General features: G+C 48.8%; 1 pseudogene; it reads left to right on the top strand.

Annotated features, from left to right (window-relative positions):
• Positions 1-3,705: 3,705 nt before the first annotated feature.
• The window catches only part of LOC137537207 (uncharacterized), a 76,848-nt pseudogene continuing 74,553 nt past the window's right edge, over positions 3,706-6,000 (top strand).

Here is a 6,000-nt window from a genome sequence, read left to right as displayed (position 1 = left end):
CGCACCCCAGCACCTTCTACTCATGATGGGCATTATAGCTCACCTGGGGCCATATGCAAGTCACCTTTTCACCTGAGTTTTCTCCTAAGAGATAATGTTTCATTTTCAATTTAAAACAACTCCAGCACTTTTCAGCTAAAAAAGTACTTCTTTAGTTGAAAAGTGCTGGAAAGTTGTTTTAAATTGACACAAAGAAGTTGAAAAGTGCTATCTGAGTATTTTCTGGCTTTCTGGTGGCTTAAAGGGCATTTTATTGGCAAGTTTAAAGAGACTCTGTAACATGAAAAACCTCCCCTGGGGGGTACTCACCTCGGGTGGGGGAAGCCTCCGGATCCTAATGAGGCTTCCCACGGTGGTCTCGCTGCAGCCCTCCGAACAGCCGGCGACAGACCCGACTGCAGATTCAATATTTACCTTTGCTGGCTCCAGCGGGGGCGCTGTGGCTGCTTTCGGCACGGAAATAGATGGAAATACCCGATCTCCGTCGGGTCCGCTCTACTGCGCAGGCGCCGGAAACTTGCGCCTGCACAGTAGAGCAGACCCGACGGCGATCGGGTATTTCCGCCTACTTCGGAGCCGTCAGAGCGCCTGCGCAGGAGCCGGGAAGGTAAATGTTGAGGTCACCGCTGCACGGAGGGCTGCAGCGAGACCCCTGAGGGACGGAGGGCGGCGTGGGAAGCCTCATTAGGATCCGGAGGCTTCCCCCACCCGAGGTGAGTACCCCCCAGGGGACGTTTTGTCGTTACTTTAAAAATATCACCTAGGAGAAAACTAAGGAGGAAAGGTGAATGGCATATGGGCCCTGAAGTGACAGCTATTCGCAGGGACTTCTCCCCTCTAGTTATACCCCTGAATGCAAGTTGCCTGGCTGTCCTGCTGATCCTCTGCCTCTCATACATGTATCTATAGCCCCTGAACAAGCATGCAGATCAGATGTTTCTGACTGAAGTCTCACTGGATTAGCTGCATGCTTGTTTCATGTCTGTGATTTATTGTTATTATTATGTATATTGCACTGACCCCTTCCACAGAGCTGTACAGAGTACATAGTCATGGCACTGACTGTCCTCAGAGAAGCTCACTATCTAATCCTACCATAGTCTAATGTCCTACTGTATTATTATTATTATTATTATGTATTTACAGTGGCTTGCAAAAGTATTCGGCCCCCTTGAAGTTTTCCACATTTTGTCATATTACTGCCACACACATGAATCAATTTTATTGGAATTCCACGTGAAAGACCAACACAAAGTGAAAACTTCAAGGGGGCCGAATACTTTTGCAAGTCACTGTATACTAAGTATAGCTAGAGCGAAAGCATCTTTAACCACTTGACGACCAGGGGTTTTCTGTCTGATCTGTGCTGCGTGGGCTCTCCAGCCCGCAGCACAGATCAGGATTATGGTGAGAGAAGGTATGGAGGTTGGCACTGCAGCTGGAATAAATCCTGAGTGGGGAGCTGGCAGGATCCACTGTGCTTCATACAATATGGTGGTGAATGCGTGCTCTGGTAGTAGACTAAGCATTGCTGTATAGGAGAAGGGAGACAGAGGAGAGGAAACCGGCACTGCATTCAACTTGTTTATTCCATATTGTAGCATAGACGTATAAAAAAAAACACATAGCAGTGTACAATAGAAGACATACCAGTTGGTGAAGCGTGGTGGGTGGCGGTGGGTTCTGGGCACTGTGGACCCACAGTGCCCAGCACCCACCGCCACCCACCACGCTTCACCAACTGGTATGTCTTCTATTGTACACTGCTATGTGTTTTTTTTATACGTCTATGCTACAATATGGAATAAACAAGTTGAATGCAGTGCCGGTTTCCTCTCCTCTCTCTCTCCCTTCTCCTATACAGATCAGGATTATTCCAGGGCGATCAGACTTACCCCCTTTTTTCCCCACTAGGGGGATGTCTTGCTGGGGGGGGTCTGATCGCCACCGGCTTGCTGTGCTTTGCGGGGGGGGGGGCCTCTTCAAAGCCCCCCTCCGGAGCGTTTTCGGCGCTCCCTCCCTCTCCCTCCCTCCCCCTTCCCCTCTGAGCGGCGCAGGCCAGATATCCGTCCTGCGCATTGTAGGATAGGCTTCAGCTTATCATATGCCGGCGGTCCCCGGCCAATCAGAGGCCGGGGATCGCCGATCTGCCTTATGTAAACAGCGGGGATTTTTTCCCCGCGTGTTTACATTTTGCTGGCAAGCCGCGATCGGCGGCTCTCCGGCTGTTCACGGAGACACCCGCAGACAACCAGTTTACGCCAATCGGCGTTAGCTGGTCATCAGGAGGTTAAAGGACTACTGTAGGGGGGTCGGGGGGAAAAATGAACTTGCCCGGGGCTTCTAACTTGCCCGCAGACATCCTGTGCCCGCACAGCCACTTACCGATGCTTCGGCCCCACCTCCGGTTCACTTCTGGAATTTCCAACTTTAAAGTCGGAAAACCACTGCGCCTGCACAGCTGTGTCTTCGCTCCCGCTGACGTCACCAGGAGCATACTACGCAGGCACAGACCATACTGGGCCTGCGCAATACACTCCTGGTGACGTCAGCGGGAGGGAGGGGCCGACTGTACAGGCGCAATGGTTTTCTGACTTTAAAGTCGGAAATTCCAGAAGTGAACCGGAGGCGGGGCCGGAGCATCAGTAAATGGCTGCAGTGGGCACAGGATGTCTGCGGGGGACCATTAGAAGCCCCGGGTAAGTTCAACTCATTTTTCCCGACCCACCCCCCCCCCCACCCCAGAATGGTCTGTGCCTGCGTAGTACGCTCCTGGTGACGTCAGCGGGAGCGAAGACACAGCTGTGCAGGTGCAGTGGTTTTCCGACTTTAAAGTTGGAAATTCCAGAAGTGAACCGGAGGTGGGGCCGAAGCATCGGTAAGTGGCTGTGCGGGCACAGGATGTCTGCGGGCAAGTTAGAAGCCCCGGGCAAGTTAATTCCCCCCCCCACAGTAGTCCTTTCAGTATCCATCCAAGGCTCCCCATTGGTCTATTAATAGACTAATGCGGAGCCCTGGAGGGACATTTGAAGGTGCTTATGTGCTCTAGCTATACTTAGTATAGCGAGAGCTGCGTCCCTGCGGGGCTCCCGCTCTCCTCCCCGCCCACGTCACCCTGGAGCACCCTGATATCAGCTTTGCTGTTAACTGCAACATTTGGCGCCCATTGACTTTATTGTAAAAAATGCAAACTCAATTTTCTTACAAAAAAAATTGCATAAAATGTGAATGGCGAACAGCCCAAGTAGTTCACCAGGAACTGTCTGCCGGCAAACTGTTTGGGCCATCTCTACCAGGCAACAGGTATTGTTCAAAAGGTAATAAATATGTCAGCCTCCATGTACCTCTCACTTCAAACATAGCTCCCACATATCCCTTTTTCGGAGGGACAGTCCCTCTTTGGGAGCCCTGTCCCTCTGTCCCTCTTTGCTCCTCATTTGTCCCTCTTTCAGGACAGATGTGCAGATCTATGTAAACAGGGCTGTGGAGTTGGAGTTGGAGTCGGAGTCAAGGAGTCGGAGTCAGGGCAATTTTGGGCACCCGGAGTCAGAGTTGGAGTAGTGGGTTCAGAAACAGAGGAGTCGGAGTCGCATGATTTTTGTACAAAATCCACAGCCCTGTTAAGTATTAGACTAAGGAGTCGGAGTCGAGGAGTCGGAGTCTCAGCAATTTTGGGTACCCAGAGTCGGAGTTGGAGTCGGAGTCATGGTTTCAGAAACTGAGGAGTCGGAGTTGGAGTCGGAAGGTTTATGTACCGACTCCACAGCCCTGTATGTAAATGTTTGTTTTTCTACTGCAAAATTCACTCTAAACTTTTTCCCATCCTCCAAATTGATATATTTCCTATTTTCAAAGGGAAACTACTAATGATGGAAAGGACCAGTGTGGTCTGAATGATACAACTGCATCTTTTGCTTCTGAATTCTTTGTGATATGCGTGACTAGGGGTGTGGGTAGAGGTGTGGTAAGGGGTATGTCTTAAAGTCTCTCTTTCTTATCTGAAAATGTTAGAAGCTATGTTTCAAGTGTACTTTAAGCAGTGAGGCTTTCTGGGTTTGGTCAGCCCATCACTCCAGAGCTCCGCCTACAATCTGCACCCCGACACTTCTATCCTCTTCTGGGTCCACAACTAAGCACTCAGCACTTTATCTATACAGCTCCTGTTACACCCCATACAGCTGATAATGTGCAGAGTACCAGCACTATCTCTATACAGCTCCTGTTACACCCCATACAGCTGATAATGCGAAGAGTACCAGCACTATCTCTATACAGCTCCTGTTATACCCCATACAGCTGATAATGTGCAGAGTACCAGCACTTTATCTATACAGCTCCTGTTACACCCCATACAGCTGATAATGTGCAGAATACCAGCACCATCTCTATACAGCTCCTGTTACACCCCATACAGCTGATAATGTGCAGAGTACCAGCACTATCTCTATACAGCTCACCCCATACAGCTAATAATGTGCAGAGTACCAGCACTATCTCTATACAGCTCCTGTTACACCCCATTCAGCCGATAATGTGCAGAGTACCAGCACTATCTCTATACAGCTCCTGTTACACCCCATACAGCTGATAATGTGCAGAATACCAGCACTATCTCTATACAGCTCCTGCTACACCCCATACAGCTGATAATCTGCAGAGTACCAGCACTATCTCTATACAGCTCCTGTTACACCCCATACAGCTGATAATGTGCAGAATACCAGCACTCTCTCTATACAGCTCCTGTTACACCCCATACAGCCGATAATGTGCATAGTACCAGCACTATCTCTATACAGCTCCTGTTACACCCCATACAGCCAATAATGTGCAGAGTACCAGCACTATCTCTATACAGCTCCTGTTACACCCCATACAGCTGATAATGTGCAGAGTACCAGCACTATCTCTATACAGCTCCTGTTACACCCCATACAGCTGATAATGTGCAGAATACCAGCACTATCTCTATACAGCTCCTGTTACACCCCATACAGCTGATAATGTACAGAATACCAGCACTATCTCTATACAGCTCCTGTTACACCCCATACAGCTGATAATGTGCAGAGTACCAGCACTATCTCTATACAGCTCCTGTTACACCCCATACAGCTGATAATGTGCAGAATACCAGCACTATATCTATACAGCTCCTGTTACACCCCATACAGCTGATAATGTGCAGAATACCAGCACTATCTCTATACAGCTCCTGTTACACCCCATACAGCTGATAATGTGCAGAGCACCAGCTCTATATACAGCTCCTGTTACACCCCATACAGCTGATATTGTGCAGAATACCAGCACTATCTCTGTACAGCTCCTGTTACACCCCATACATCTGATAATGTGCAGAGTACCAGCACTATCTCTATACAGCTCCTGTTACACCCCATACAGCTGATAATGTGCAGAGTACCAGCACTATCTCTATACAGCTCCTGTTACACCCCATACAGCTGATAATGTGCAGAATACCAGCACTATATCTATACAGCTCCTGTTACACCCCATACAGCTGATAATGTGCAGAATACCAGCACTATCTCTATACAGCTCCTGTTACACCCCATACAGCTGATAATGTGCAGAGTACCAGCACTATCTCTATACAGCTCCAGTTACACCCCATACAGCTGATAATGTGCAGAGTACCAGCACTATCTCTATACAGCTCATGTTACACCCCATACAGCTGATAATGTGCAGAGTACCAGCACTATCTCTATACAGCTCCTGTTACACCCCATACAGGTGATAATGTGCAGAATACCAGCACTATCTCTATACAGCTCCTGTTACACCTCATAGAGCTGATAATGTGCAGAGCACCAGCTCTATATACAGCTCCTGTTACACCCCATACAGCTGATATTGTGCAGAATACCAGCACTATCTCTATACAGCTCCTGTTACACCCCATACAGCTGATATTGTGCAGAATACCAGCACTATCTCTATACAGCTCCTGTTACACCCCATACAGCTGATAAT

Source organism: Hyperolius riggenbachi, chromosome 10 (assembly GCF_040937935.1).
Source record: "Hyperolius riggenbachi isolate aHypRig1 chromosome 10, aHypRig1.pri, whole genome shotgun sequence".
NCBI lineage: Eukaryota > Metazoa > Chordata > Amphibia > Anura > Hyperoliidae > Hyperolius > Hyperolius riggenbachi.
This window is presented reverse-complemented; position numbering and strand designations above follow the sequence as displayed.